This window comes from Acomys russatus, chromosome 23 (genome assembly GCF_903995435.1).
Source record: "Acomys russatus chromosome 23, mAcoRus1.1, whole genome shotgun sequence".
Lineage (NCBI taxonomy): Eukaryota > Metazoa > Chordata > Mammalia > Rodentia > Muridae > Acomys > Acomys russatus.
The window spans coordinates 46,943,076-46,959,377 of record NC_067159.1 but is presented as its reverse complement, the minus strand read 5'-3'; the positions used below and the strand labels follow the sequence as shown (position 1 = coordinate 46,959,377).

Sequence of the window (16,302 nt, the reverse complement as noted above, 5' to 3'; positions counted from 1 at the left end):
GCAGGACAAGTGGAGTTGTCTCTAGAAAATACACTAATCTTCAGCAGAAATGCTTTCTTTTCTCTTTTGTACTTATTTATTGGTGCTGTGGTCTAAATCCAGTGCCTTGCGAATGCTAGGCAAGGCTGTCGTTGAACTGCACCTCCCCTTTTAAAGCAGATTTGATAAGCAACGCACCAATGTGTGGCACATAAACAGGAAGAAAGGACCCCTTGAGCTTGAGCTCACAGTACTGAAGGACTCTGAATAAGACAGAAAGACAAATGTCTGCTTTATTCAAGTCACCACACTTGAGACACCCTTGCCTATAGCTCTAGATGATGGATTAGAAAGAACCAGAGCTTCAGGGAGGACTGGCTGCTCCTTGTAGCTTTTAGTAATGTACTTCCAGAGAGAGATGGTCTCAGGTGAGAAGTGTCTCTCTGTGAGCAAGGGTAGAAAGGAATCGAAAGTCTTGCAGCTGAGAGCCTCTGAGCATTGGAAAACACAGCTGGTTCTCTAATCTCAAAGAGTGGGAATTTTCACTAAGCACTTATGTCTTCCCCCAAGGCCTCTTAGATGCTCCAGTGGGACCAAGGGGAGGAAAGCTTGTAGGAGAAGAGAGTCAGGGTGCATTCTTCTGTCCATGTGTTCACATCTCAAAGTAGATACTGAAGGAAGGATGAAAGAGACAGGGTAACCATCAGAGCCAGAAGGTGGGAGATCTCGGGAACTTGATCTGGAATTCATGTGTGGTATAGAATTCACTGGAAGCAAAAAACAAACAAACAAACAACAAAGCACAAAGAACTGTATTGGCAAGAAGAGGCTCCTGCTTGTCCTTTCTCGTGAGCCCCACGTTTTCAACACTTCTGTGAGACTCTGGACTCCAGAAGGCCAGCCTCACAGTTCGCTCAACTTCATGAGAGCTCATAACTCCTGTCTAGCTTTGTAGGTCCCTGTCACTGTTATTTGTCCCTGAGTGTGAGTTGCAAATTTGTTTTTCTCCTCCATGGTATTGTAGGTTCATCAGCCAAAACAACACATGGACACATCGGCGTTTGAAATCTATGGGACAAGGGGTGGTCAGTGCTGGGCAGCACACATGAATCAATAGGGGGAGGGTGGGACATGTGCTAAACCTGCTTCAGATGGGGGGAGCTCCTCCTTTTCAAAATGGCTCCGTCTGACACCTGTTGATCTAGCCATTGCCCGTTCCTCCCTCTCTCAAACTGGCATACTCTTTAAAACCACACAAGATTTACCAAAAGGACCAAATCAAAGCAATGCTTCCAGAACACAGCACAAAAGTCCACCCCCAAGAAGATCAGAGTATGCAAACTTCCTGAAAGTGCAGTGCTATCATTTGGGCTTTGGTGGTCTGTGGACAAAGTCCCCCAGTCACTATGCTAAAGCAGCAGTAGTCCAGGAGAGGCTTTTCTCAGACTGAGTCAAGGCTCAGTGCTGCAGCATGTGGGCTCCAGACCTGTTGCTTTGCTCTTCCACTGGCCCTGGCACAGCAGGAAGACAGCAGGAGGCAGGACACCAAAAGGAGGAAGAAGAGAGGAACACACCATGGAGGATATGGGTCTCAGGTCCAGGGTCTGAACACAGGCTGATGAGAGCTATGCTGAGCAGTGAGTGACGAGCTAACACCATACTCAGTGAGAGAAACTGCCAGCTGTCCTCTGGATGGGAACACGGCTGTGCTGTCTCTGCGCCTTTGTTGAGCATCCTACCCAGAGCAAGCAAGCAAGGAACGCCAGAGAGGCACAGAGGTGGCAACAGAGGAGTTAAAACTGCCTTTTGATGGTTTTGACAGAAGCCAGACACACAGCAGAGCCCATTCCATGTCTATATGTTCACACTGAGCTCACAATAGAGAATAGGAAAGCAACTACATTCATAATATCATCAAAGCAGAGCAAAATACCGAGAAATAAGCTCAGCCAAGAACACAAAAGGCTTATACATGGAAAACTATAGAAAGGTGATGAGGGAAATTAAAGAATACACAAATGAGAAATGAAAAAAAAAAAACTCTCATATTCATGGGTCAGAGACTTAAAATTGTTAAAATGTTCCAGACCACACTAAATGATCTTACAGATTTGTAGCAGAAATAATTTTTTTTTTTAATCCTGAAACTCAAATGAAACTGCTAAATGTCTAAAATGACCTTAGGAAAGACCAAAGCTGGAGAAGTCACTTTCTAATTTCAAACCATATTACAAAGCTACGGCAGCTAAAATGATATAATACAGACAAAGGACAGATGTGTACACCAATGGAACAGAAAGGAGAGTCCAGAAATAAGCACACACTATGTATAAACAGTCAGCTGACATTTGATGAGAATGACAAGAGTATAAAGTGGCGATGGTACAAAAGTGACGCCCATTCCCTGGAAAGTGTGTTTCAAATTGTGAATTTTGATTTCCCCCCCTAGGCTAGTACTATGTAGTGTAATGGCCTCTCCCAAAGCCAGGCAGTTCCCACAGCTTTCAGTTAACTGTGAAATCTGTACCCTGTAGTGTACTGTGTCACTAAAGACGGGTGCTTGGTCAGTCAAGTGTATCAGAGGCACTTCAACCTGTGACATTTCTAGTTACTGCGGGGTTATCAGGACACAAAATTCAAGATTTTGCTGACCAATTCTGCCAAGGCATTGGAGTTGCTTATTACAAAGCAACATCTTCCAGCTCTCTGTAACTCCCTCTTCCTTCCTACCTAATCACACAAGGAGACGCCAGTGCAAAGTGAACAGACTACAAATGCGATGCTAATTCACTCTGCTCAGCTCCCCACTTTCTGGCCCAAGGCCCTTTTCACTGCACTAACCCTCAAAGTCTCTTCTTTTAGCCAATTTTCTGCTCACATAAAAAACGGAATACACAGAACTATTCTCTATAATGATGATAATGCCTTCCACAAGCTTTTACTGATTCCAGAAGAAATATGATCTGGCTGTGATTTTAAAAATATCAATTTTGTAAATGCATCTTTCCTTCAAAAGTTTGGCTAAAGTTTCTAAGGGGAAAAGTTCATGTGACAAAATGGAAATGTCATAATGAAATTAAATACATTATAGCAAACAGCAATAACTAGTCACTGTTCCTATTTCAGAGCAAGCTCGGAAGACAAGCAACGAGTTTTCATCTGTCAAGTACCACAAATGATCAACTTTCACAAAGCTGGAGACTTCATGCTCTGACACTGATAAGTTCAGGTAGAAATGAACAGGGAACGTCCTGGGGACAACCCGTGGAGATGTAACTGTCTCGATTTGGCTTCCGTCCTGGTTGATCATGGGTTCTGAGCTTGTGGAAAGCTTTGTGCATATGATAAGCATGTTCCCCTGGACCCTTAGAAGCTACCCACCCACTCACTGAGTCTTCTCTTCTCTGCCCAGTTAAAGCTTCTCGCTGTTTACGATAAACGGGAAAGCGGGAGAGAGAAAGAGAATGAAATCCAAAGACATTTATAAGGCTATAAGTTGCCTCAGAAAGCTCATGGTACAGAGCAGTGGGCTCCAGCTGGGTCCAAGTCTGTCCTCCTCCCTGAGAAACCCCAAGGCATTTACAGACACTGGCAATGACTAAAGATGCAGCATGCCAACACAGTAGGCCATGCAAAGAGGCATGGGCTATGGCTGAGAGCCGCAGAGCTACAAGCTGGATGGGAGAACCTGGACTGATGATAATCTTCAGAATTGTAGGAACCAGGGAAGGAGAGGAATACAGACGGGCAACTCGGAGCAGACAAGAAGAAACAGGAATTGACTCTCCAATTGCCAGAGAATCTTTGAACACAGACACAAATGGGAAAGAAAGATCTTCGCAGGTTTACATTACAACTGCCACTTTTTGGCACAAGGTCCAATACTGAGAAATAGAAAAGTGTGTGTGTGTGTGTGTGTGTGTGTGTGTGTGTGTGTGTGTGCGTGTGTGTGTGCGTGTGCGTGTGTGTGTGTGCGCGCGCGCGAGCACATGCCTGCTTACTTCCCAATTCTGTCTCTGGAGGCCTAGCATCATAACCCAGGTACAGTGGGGCAAATAAGCTTTCCAGATGTTAATGTCTTCCCACTGTTCTCATATTACATCCTTAGACTTATTCACCTGACGCAAATGCGACTTTGTCCCTCCCCATTTCTATGTCCCCCCACCCTGTAGTGTACTGCTGAGAGTTATTCTCAATAGTATGGTAATGTGTACTGCTAATTTTCCAAGAAGGTAGATTGTAGTTACTACACACACACACACACACACACACACACACACACACACCACACACACACACACACAACTGTATTAGATGAAAGTATGTTTGCTTAACTGTAGAAACATTTTATAATGTATGTATGTATTGAGACAAGTATACCAAAACATCACATCAAAACCTTAAATATCTACAGTTTTAAAATGAGAAAATAACATCTATAAAAGAAAGGATAGACTAGTTTACAGAACGTGCAAGATGAGCCTCTTACATATTGTGGCAAAAAAGAAAGAAAGGAAAAGGAAAGAAGAAAGGAAGGAAGGAGGGAAGGAAGGAAGGAGGGACAGAAGGAAGGAAGGAGGGAAGGAAGGAGAGAAGGAGGGAAGGAAGGAAGGAGGGAGAGAAGGAAGGAAGGAAATAAGACTCAATAAGTGAAGAAACACAAGAGCAAGCACCGCAGAATTTCCAGTGAGTACAACACGAATGTCAAGATAAACACAAATATAAGATTTCAACATATTGAACACAAAGGGGTCCCCTGAGTGTTTCCTGCTGTCCATGAGCACAGGCATGAGAAGGTGTATGCTTCCTCACAGGAGAATGCCAACTTACACATGAAGGAGTGGTGGAAATAACGACTCGCCCTTGGCATCCTCCGTAGACACAGCTGACTCTTGTAAAAGTCACTGGTGCGTATCAACACTCAGTGTGGAGGTTCAGAGAGAAGCAGCCCATTCACATAGCCTAGAATTCCCGCCCCGCTCCCCCCGCCAACACACAATAACAAACTCAGAAACAAAAACATGGTGATTTAAGGTGGGGCAGCCTGGCAGAAACCAGGATGGCCGCATGCACCCTCTGCTGTGAGACACTAGGAATGGGGTTTTCTTCTGCAGCATTTCCACTAGCAGCCAAGTATTGAAGAGCGGCCAAGGGATTGCCGTAAAGTTTTGTTCATAAAACAAGCTCACCGCTTTTACTGACTGCACACTTGCCCGGAAGGCCTTTGGGCAAATGTGCATGCTGATTCAGGGCTAAGTGACCTCCAGCCCAGCCCTGCCACTGGCCAAGCCACCCTTGTAACTCCACAGGCAAGTCATCACATGGCTGAGTCAAGGCCAGAGCTAGAAGAACCCGGCTTACATCTCAGGAACAATAAAGACACGGGGCTGTCAGATGAGCAACTAGAAAGCCTGACTAACGATCTTAGTAGGGGATAAGGCTGGCTGTTCTGGAGGGGTAACATACAGCCTGTAGTGTCTGACGAAGGGAGACAAAACTTATGAGGATGGAGTGATAGCAAGTCATAGGCAGGATAAGTTGGAGGACAGGAGTTACAGAGCAAAACGAGAAGGAGGAATAAAGAAGAGCGGCTAGGCCTGGAGGACCCAGGAGGAGGTGGCTACAACCCAGGATGTAGGAATCTTCCCCTCAGGAGAAATGACTCTCCTGGCTCATCGTCAGGTAGAGAGCAAAATATCTCTTTCTGACTGAAAGAAGTAAGCTGCCAAGAGTTCGGGCTCGAGCCATGCTATCACTTTGCAAAACAAGTCTTAAAAACTCAAGTCATCAGGAAGTCACAGGGCAGGGAGGATGGTGTGGGGGGCCCAGTGCCGTGTCTAACTGGTATAAAAAGTGCTGTTTCCACTGTCTTCCTGGCCTTAGGAGGGTAGCTAGCTCTTGGGGTTTATCCACCAAGAACTGAGGTGAGAGATGGTTTTTCACTTTAAAGCGTCTCGGAACTTTGCTTTGCACTTTGCATGCTGTTAGGTAACCTCGCTTCAGCAATTAGCTTCCTATTCAGAGTGGTTTCTTAAGCTCTGCTCGCAGTTTCCACCCTGGAGTCTAATATGACCTCAGAGAACAGGAGAGAGGCCTGCCGAGGGAGGGCAATGATGTCCACTTGGTCCTCGGGACACCCACATGGAAACCCTACACCCATGTACGCAGCACAGAGTGAAATCTGCCCAGGACCATCCACATCTGGATGTCCCAACTCTTTAATTCCTAGAAATATAAGGCCCCTCCCAGAGCATAGTGCTCATATATAGGACTGAACGGGACCTATCACTAACCCGTGAAGATAAATGGAAAAGACATTTAATTCCCATCATATAAATGATCAAACCAACTTAAAAAATGACAAGTAATATATATTGAAGGCCACAGATCCCACAAAGATGACGGAGCTGCCATAAGAACCTAGACTCTCATATTCCAAACACCTCTAGCCGGCCACTTACAAAGCACAAGCTTTAGGTTAGTGGTTCTCAACTTTCCTCATGCTACATGGTTCCTCTTGTTGTCATGATCCCCCCAACCATAAAGTTATTTTTGTTGCTATTTCAATACTGCAATTTTGCTACTGTTATAAATGGCAATGTAATACCTGATATGCAAATGGTCTTAGGTGACCCTGCGAAAGCCTTGCTCCACCTCCAAGGGGGCCGCACCTCAAAGGTTGAGAAGCGTTGCTCTAGGTGTCTCTAGGTGTTCATGGAGGCAATTCAGCACCTTCACCTCCTCCTCTCGTGCCCTTGGCTGAACCTAAGGCTTCCACCCTGACACAAAGTCCAGGACGAGGGTGATGCATCACCAAGGCCAGAGAGAGGATGGCTCAGGGCTTATGGAGAGCATAGACAGACAGAGGATAGGCCTGCTGTAGGTCAGAAGTAAAATGTCCCCCACAGCCACTGCTTTGGGGACTAGCTGGAAGAGGTGGGTTTCTGAGAGAAGGTCCTTGAGGTTTATAGCTGTGTTTTCTGTCCCCTCTCTGTGTCCTGATCCCCCAGATGTGAGCAAAAGACCCTTGCTCCTGCTCCTGCTCCTGATACCTCAAATCTTGAGACAACATAATTCTTGCCTCCTGTAGAAACTTCGTGTCAGGCCTGTGGTCACAGCAGTGAGAAAAGGAACTAATCCAAATCCATGTCCAGGAGAGCAGGCAACACATAAGAGCAGTGTGTACACTGGGATTGCTGTACACTCACTGGCACAATGGACACTGTGGCCAGGTTTGTGTGAACACCACATTTTTAATGTTTAGGAGAGAAACAGGACAACCACCATTTTGGTTCTTCCTGTCCTCGAGGGACCCTCCTGTTTTCTCTTTTAATCTTGGGACTTGAGTGTAATCTTCAGTTTTACAGATGAGCAAATTAAGGCCTAGAAATGTAAAAACAATATGCCTAAGGTCACAAAGCCGGCTAGAAGAAAGGCTGGCCTGGCTGGAAAGCCTTGTTGCTTCCTTTATCTCACATTAATAATGCCCCTAGTCTGGTCCAAGCCATTTAGAAGCTTACAGTCAGACTTAACTTCCCTGTTGGGTACAATCACAAGCTAGAGAGCATTTGAACTAATATATATACTGAGGAGAGTGGCTAATGGGTCATTTGAGTTGTAGTAATTCATACTGGGATTATACTGACTTCCCCCTTTGCTCCAGCCCCAAGAAATAAGAGGTTGGCTTAAGTTATGATGGACTGCCCATCCTTAGGAGGAAGCTAGGGACCTTAGGGAAGAAGCTAGCTGCTCACCTTTAGGCATGAGTGTTCAACTTCCAGTGAATTAACTTTATTTGCTGACTGGCTCTAATACTGTGTGTGCATGCCTTCTGTGTCTGTGTGGTTTGGGAGGGTGGGAGGGGAGGAGGAAAAGTAACTCATTGTAGCATCTCAAGTCCTGATGAAGCTACATGAATAATCATAGTATATTTAATGGTTTTACTCATGAAAACATATGTAAATCAGTTCTATTAAACATCTTATAAAACAGCCAGACCCAAATTGAGCTTATCTGATAGTTGTAATTGCTGAGTGCATTTGGCAAGATTTGGATTTGTCACTAGGTCAAAGAAAGCATCAAGGTTTTGAATACTGAAGAAAAAAAAAATTAAAAAGAAAAAATTTCCTAAACAATCTATTTCACTGGCAAGTACTATCCCATGTTTAGATGTCCAGGGTCACACAATCTCAAGGCACAGAGACCACCTAACTGGCAGGGTTTGTTAGCTAGACTTCTTTAGCCCAGATTGCTTAGAGAAACTGTATTAAGTGAACCAAGGCTGTCCTGCCTACACCATCACTTCTGGAGGGAGCAGGGAGTGGAATTCAAGTCACTTGTTTACCAGACTTAAATCGCCACACAAATTTGAACCTAAACCTCGCTGGTAGCAGGATTAGCAACTATTGGTAGAGTAAACCCAAGAAGGCCCTTTAGCAATTCAGGCGCTGGGCGTTCAGGGAACACTGGGCACGCACCCAATGTTCACCCACTTGCAAAAGGAGTTTGTCTAGGTCTGCCATTCACTTTGTTCTCAGACTTATAGATTACTCGAAGGAGCCCTGAAAAGTCGAGTATTTTGTGGCTAATGTGACATTCCCAGACCAAGAGTTAGGCAGGAGAAAACTGCTGCAATGTCAGGAGCAAATTACGAAGCGTTTGAGGAAGATCGTTCCATTTACAAATTGACCTCTAAGTGCTTTGGAGGGCCGTTCGGTGATCCCGTTAATAAGACTAAAATGTTTCCAATATCCAGCCACTCGTCAAATCACAAGCCTGAGAAAATTTTAAGTAGTTTCTGATAGCTGCCACTTGCACAGAGAAGGCAATGAAGAAACTGCTACAAAGAAAAGCCCTTTTGTGAGGGGGGATCCTGGAGACCTTTGGTTCATCCCACACAACTCTTACAGCTTTAGGAGCTGGTCTCAGTAACTCTTTTCCAAATCTTGCAGTAGGCTCAAGCTTTTCCCAACAGACAGACCATCACACAGGTGAAACTGCAAGGTGCAAAACGTCACCTCCCACAACTCCTAGGGAACCATTTCTCATCACCAGACGAACTTCACAGAGTTTGGAGAGAAGCGCCCCTGCAAAACACGCTGCGATGGAGCCCAGTGTCCCCATACCCGGCTCATCAGTCTACAGCCATGGCCAATGCAACCGAGCGTTTTCTCTATCTGCTTTGCTTTTTGCTTTTAGGAAACATGAAGTAGGAAAGGGCAGGGTAGGACACACATCGAGAGGAAAGTTCCGTCCCAGGAGTTTGGAAACGATAGGAGACCAGAGAACCCCGAAAAAGCCCCGTCCTGAGGCGACTCCGGGAACCCCCATCCCGCGCGGCGAGGTGCACCGCACTCACCGCTCTAGCTTGCTCCTTCTCGCTGCCGAGCCCAGAAACCAAGTGTCCCGCCGCTGCCGCATGCCCCCGAGGGAGCGCGACGGGGCGAGGGGGCTCCGGCCAGCCAGCAGTGGAGTACACGGGGCAGGCAGCGGCCAGCGCCTGCTCTCCGGCGTCCGCGGCTACGCGCCGGGAGTCCCGGGCAACTTTGCCAGGGCGAGGAGGTGGGGGTGGAGGGGCGGCCCGGTCCCGCCCGGCCGGTGCCTCTGGAAGTTCCCACGGGAGCGCGCCCCCCGCCGGCCAGGCTCGGATAGGCGCCGCAGAGAGCCAGGGCGTCCCAGGGAGGCACTCTGCAGAAGCTTGGCTGGGGACCTGGTACCCATGGGGGTGGCCAGCTCGAGGAGGCCACCTAAGGTTCTCTAAAGAGCCAGTAGCCCATAAGGGCCCTACAGAGAGAGTCGCCCCTCAGAGAGAGACTCACACTGGAACGCATTGCTCTCACCCTTTCTATATAAGTGAAATTACCTGTTTGAGATGGCTGCTGGGAAGTGTATCCCAACCCCACACCACCTGTGGGAGGCAGGCTCTTTGCCAGGACCAGATATGATACTCTAAAGCCTGAATCCCCAAGCTATGCTACAGTGCAGGCAATCAGAGTCCAAGAACAGTCACCTTTGTGTTACAACAAGAAACAAAGCATATTTAAGCTTCTTGTGGGAGTCTTTCTGGCCTCCCACAGTGAACAGTACTGGATACTCTGTTTCAAAACTGACCTACCTTTGGCAAATACCATGCCAAGAAAAGCAGGGTATAAAGACTTAGCTCTCTCCGCTGAAAAACAAAATCTGGGTCACAGCATGCTAGAAGGTGGGCCTTCCTGGTCGCCTTATGAGAAGATACTGTGAAGTGACAAGTCTTTCCCACTCGGCCTCAGACGCTTGGGAAATGTCTAGAGTGTGCGTTCGGGCGTACGTCACCAATTCATTCAATCATGTGTGTTCAATGGGACCCTTCTCTGTGTCCATTGATGGCTCAGTTGGTAAAGTGCACAAGCTGAGATTGAGTTCGATCCTCACCTGCCACGCCAGGTAAAGGATCTTCTTCGCTGCACCCGCCTGCCCTGCGAGGTCCATGCTGGAAAGGCGGAAACAGGATGATCCTTGGGGCTTGCTGGCCAGCCAGACTACCCCAAGGATGAGCTGCAGGTTCAGTGAGAAACTCTCTCAAAACAGAAAGTGGAGAGCGATTGAAGAAGACCTCTGGCCTTCACACACACACACACACACACACACACACATACACACACACACACACACGTGTGTTCTAGAACCACCTTCTAGGAGACAACCATCTATCAGAATCTCTGTGATCACGAGGTACAATGGGTCTGACAGGTGGCCACAAGATGTGCCTGCTTTCCCAGAGGATCTGAGCTTCATTCTCAGCATCCTTTGTAGTTCCACTTCTGGGGCATCTAAGTCCCCTCATCTGACTTATATACACACTTAAAAAAAAAAAAAAAAAACAGATTTTGTAACCTTTGAAGCCAGTGTGCTAATAGCATTCTATTCAACCATTGGCTCTCACCTCCTAAATGGTGAGAGCCTTATGGGCCCAGGCCTCCATAGGAATATGCCTAGATTTTGAACAGCATGTGCAATCTACGATGATTTCATCTGGAAGCTCAGCAAAATCACTATGGTGTGTTGCGTCTGAACTGGATAGAGGAACACAATTTAGTAAACTAATATTAAAGAAAGATTGTATGTTTACCAGAGCAAGCAGGAATTTTGCACATGGGTGCATAAGAATTGAGTTAAAAGAGTAAGCAGGCCATCCACAGACCAACATGCCCAAGGGCAATGCAGAAAGTCTCAGACACCAATCCTCAGGGCTCCTTACTCTGCAGTGGCAAGCATCAACTTGATGCTGTCAACTGAACTAAGAAGTGTAAACACCACTCACTGCCTTCCTTGACTTGGTCAGAAGACCTGTTCAGAGGAACAAACAACCTCGTAGCAAAGGGCTTTGGAAACATCGTTGCAGCCTGGGGACTCCATGAACTCTGCAAAGGAAAACCTTGATCCTACCGAGTCAGAAGGGATTCGCGTTATCAGAAGGGATTCGCGTTATCGGTGAGTCCTTCAGAAAGACTGACGGCACCTGCGCCAAAGGAGAATGCCGTTCCAGCACCCCCTAATTTTTAACAATTGGGGTCAGGTATGAAGCGAAAGCCCTGAGTCTTAAGATGAAGTTCACGGATTATCCTTCAGCACCTTCTTTAAGTCTTTGTTGGGTCAAGGATGCATCACTTATGTTGTTGTTGTTGGCTTTTTCCAGACAGGCTTTCTCGGTGTAGCCCTACTGTCCTGGACTTACTTTGTAGACCAGGCTGGCCTTGAACACACAGAGATCTATCTGCCTCTGCCTCTGCCTCTGCCTCTGCCTCTGCCTCTGCGCGTCTGGCATTACAGGCATGTGCCACCACGCCTGCCTGTCAGTGCATTACTTCTTTCCTAAATATTTTTATTAGTAAAACTCAATTAAAATTAGTACCACTTAGTAAAGACAAATTAAAGCCGATACCACAAATGGCAAGCTGATGATGGCTACTGGATGGAAAGTCTCTCAAAACCTTTTAAACAAACACTGAACAGCTTCCTTGTGTTCTTGTATTCCTGGGAAAGCATTGCTTCATAGAGGAAAAGAGGGTTCAAGACTGCAGCCTTGACAGAGCTGTGCCCCCCTCCATCACACGCATCTTCATGGTATAATAGAAGAGCTGCAAGATAAATTATTAAACAAATAAACAAGAAAAGCAGCTGCTTGCTGTGGAGAGAGGCAACAGGATCCTAGGATGACTTTCCTGCCTGGTTTACGGAAATATGCCTCTGTTCCTCCATCTACTCTTGGACCTGCAACCATGTGAGCAAGAATTCACACGCCCTTTACTTTGGGAACACTGTGAGCTGAGGCTGTGTTGAAATATGCTGCCGTGAACCACTTAGCAAAGAGGCTGCCTCCAGCAGCAGGCAGATGTGTGAGAATGTGGAATGGTGTAAAGCGAGAGATGTCAGTGCTCCCCTCCACCTGAGGGGAGGTGGGCATAAAGTCCCACCCCTTAGCTAAGGAGGTCTCACCATTGATAGCCGATGGGAGGGAGAGGGAGTCAGTTTTCTTAGAGACTGAAGCTCTGGCCACCAACAATGCCCATAGCAAGGCCACAGCTGAGAGCATATGGGGAGCACAAATTGTTCAGTTTGCAGCACTTCTGTCAAATGGTCTACGGCCACCTGTAACTCCAACTCCAGATGATGCAGTTCCCTCTTCTTCCTGCCTACATGGACACCTGCATGCAGACAACAAATGAATACAAGCACATAACATGAATAAAAGTAAACTCAAATCTTTAAAAAGATAACTAATGTGTCAAGACGGCCACAAAATAGTTAGAAAAATATTAATGCCTATTCAGCTTTTAAGTTTATGAGAAGTTCTTAAAAATAACAGAGACGGTATAAAACATCACAAGGAATAATAATTGATTTTACTACAAAGGGATACATGTGTATTTAACAAAACTAATTTCATATTTTTAAAAAAAATAGTCAGGCAAAACATGTGCATGCATGCACGTGTGCATGTGTGTGTGCTTGTGTGTGTGTGCATGTGTGTGCATGTGTGTGCGGATGTACATATGTAAGTTCAGGTGTCTGAAGAGCCCTGGCACATCTGATTCCTCTAGAGCTGGAGTTCCAAGCAGCTGTGACCTGTCTGATGCGGGTGCTGGGACTCATCCTGGGGCCCTTTGCCAGAGCAGCAAGTGCTTTGTACTGTGAAGCCATTTATCCAACCCCAACAATTTCTTAAAGGTTTATTTTTAATTTGTGTATGTGTATGTGTGAGTGGGTGGAATGTGTGTGCACGTGCCCTTGGAAGCCAGAAGGCATCTGATCCCCTGGAGCTGAGAGTGCAGTCACTGGGAGCCTGTTCGGGAAGTAAACTTGGGTCCTCTGGAAGAGCAGCATGTGCTGTTAACTGAAACCATCTCACCAATCCCAAGAAATTCTAATAGTCAAAAATTTAATATCAAAGCAGGACAATAGTATCCATCAATTGGAAGGAAAGTGGCCAAAAAACTACATGAAGATATATTTCAGTAGGTCTAACTGTGAAAGAAGTACAAACTGAAAGGAGACACTGCTTACTAGCGTCCAAACTGGCAGACTGCTTTAATTAGCATATAAATAAATGGGCTTTGGTATAGCATGTTCATATGTACTATCTCTAGATCCTCTCTTGCCCTGTCTCCTATTGGCCTCTTTTCTTTCCTGGTGGTCCGCATTCTGCTTTCATTTCATGTAGTTAGTTTTGTGGCCTACACCTCCACAGCCTACATACATGAAAACTAAAATCTAGGATCCACACATAAGAGAAAATATGTGGCATTTGCCTTTCTAAGCCTGAGAGACTTTGGTTTACCTAATAATTTCCAGCCTCGTTCAGTTTCAGGCAAATGCCATGCTGAATAAAACGCCATTGTGTTGTACATATCCATCATATTTTTTCTTTATCCATTTATCTGTTGATGCATATGTAGCCTGGCTTTTTTCTAGCCATGGTAAATACTGTAGAAATTGCCAGAATGTGTTTTTCTTTAATGGAAGTGCCCAGTATTGACTAAGATTTAAAGGGAATGTATAACTTTATGCATTGCCGGGTGAGAGTACAAATTAGTTCGATGATCCTGCTGGGTGATTTGCAGTACATTGCATTCCTTCTCTCAGGGACATTTTTACTGAGGTGTGCCTTATGACCAGTGCTGACCAAGCAGCAGGGGCGCCCTGTGGTCACTGCCCATGCATTTTAAGAATGGAAGTTGGGGACTGGAAGAAAATCCTGGAACAAAGAAAGGGTGTTTTTATTGTTCTTAAGGCTGCATAGCAAGGCTTCTGAGGGCACCAGTCAATCAGTGGATATGGAGAGAGACCTGTAACCCACTCAGAAGAATGGGGAAGACTAGGTGTGAACACTGTAACCAAGGCTTTAACTTCTCCTTTACAAATACACAAAAATAAAACAGAAAATAACTGTTTTGTGTTTAAGAAAGCCCAGAAATTCAATAATCACAAAAGGAAGGTTAGAAGTGGTAAGAAAGCATTTTTTCACTGACAATGTATAGATGTATGTCTCATATACATCTATAAAATAGTAATATATACTGTTATAACTTATGAGGACTACACATGAGAGAACTGGAACATCAAGAAACCTAACAATACCTACAATATGTGATTGGGTAATTTAACATTTGGGAGTTATCCTACAGACACCATCACTACAGACTCATGAAGACTTTAACATATGTGTGAGCATTTCAGGATACATAATTAATATGCTATAAACAACACAAATATCCAATGAAAACTGTAGTGAGAAACTGTTCAAATATATTTCCATTCATTAGCAGAATAAAATAGTATGCAGACATAAAAATCATCATTCCTAGTCCAGATAATGAAAACAATGTTTATCATTTCATATTATATTTTTAATAAAAGGCAGAATACAGATCTATATAATCAGTTTTGTTTGCTTGTACTGATTTTTGAAAAAATGAATACTAAATCAATGCACCATATGTGTGAACTGATATTATTCAGAGATGGGTGAGAGAGAGAGAGAGAGAGAGAGAGAGAGAGAGAGAGAGAGAGAGAGAGAGAGAGAGAGAGAGAGATCTTAAATATTTGTATAGATGTTTCCTGAGGATTACATATGAATCAACAACTATGGATGCCCTTGTGAAATCATGGGATGGGTCCACTGACAACCTCTAGTGGAAAGAAGGACAATGCTTATGAGATCCCTGGGACTCACCAGCCTGCAGGAGATCTGCCCAAGACCTCCTCTCCCGAAGGTGTATATGATAATATAATGTGACTTTCCTTTGTGGTGCAGCTGCCCATGCATTGCACAGAGGACTTCCCAGTAATGCTGCCTTTTAGTCTTGCTTGCTCCTGTCAGCAACTCTAATAAACCCACTGGCTCCCCCAAGATGGAATCCTTTCTTGGGCCTTTCATCCTCTGGATGAATATAAACACATTTTTTTCTTTCTCACCAAGAAAACCCATGCAAGAGTGGTGTGCTCAAGCCAGGCGTGGTGGCACATGCCTTTAATCCCAGTACTTGGGTGGAGGAGGCAGGCAGATCTCCATGAGTTTGAGGTCAGTCTGGTCTTCAAAGAGTCCAGGACAGCCAGGACTCTGTGTAACAGATAAACCCTGTCTCAAACAAAACAAAACAAAACAACAACAACAACAACAAAAAGACAAAAAAAAAAAAAAAAAAAAAACCAGAGAGTGTGAACTCCATATGAATATAGTCACTTCCTTTCAAATATTAACAATTATAAAGAAAATTATAGCATGTATAAGGCATCAGGCATGTATAATACTTTGTAGAAATAATGTATAAAAAGAGAGACACTCAGATGAAGAAGGGATGGCTTGTCGCATTTTAAATTGTTCATGAAACAAGACCCTAAGTTGAACTTTTGTTTTACTCATTTGCTGCTTCCCTTGAGCCCCCTTGAGTATTGGTGTGGTAGACCTGTGTTTGACAAGCACTTTACCATGCAGTCTCCAAAGGAAAGATCCTTTACAGATTGGTCAGCTGTGGCAAGCCGTGTACAAGAGATGACAATCCGCCACCACCTAGGGAAGCACGCTTCAGAGGTTCGCTCAGATCCGGGCCTCCTATGCAGGCTTTATCTTGGCAGTTTCTTCACTGCTATCCAGTGGCGAAGAAGAGCTTGCATCTGTGGCTTCCTTTGATTGGCTATCGTTTGCTGCTCTGGGACTCTTCATCCAGCCAAGCCAAGGGAAAAGACAAAAAAACAGCACCAAACACATGAACAACAAATCGTTGAAAGAAAAAAAAAGAAAGAAAAAAAAAAAAAACAGAAAGAACAAACTCATCTACCCAC

The 16,302-nt window shown here is 45.1% G+C and overlaps 1 protein-coding gene across 2 annotated transcripts in view; it reads right to left on the bottom strand.

Moving 5' to 3' along the window:
* The window catches only part of Lpar3 (lysophosphatidic acid receptor 3), a 63,854-nt gene extending 53,883 nt beyond the window's left edge, over positions 1-9,971 (bottom strand). Inside the window, exon 1 of one of the 2 annotated variants that reach the window (XM_051165683.1) lies at positions 9,842-9,971. The gene's annotated coding sequence lies outside the window, so the exon portion shown is untranslated. Of the gene's footprint in view, positions 1-9,337; positions 9,445-9,841 lie in introns of those variants that run through there. The other variant, XM_051165681.1, reaches the window with a different exon arrangement.
* Positions 9,972-16,302: the final 6,331 nt, after the last annotated feature.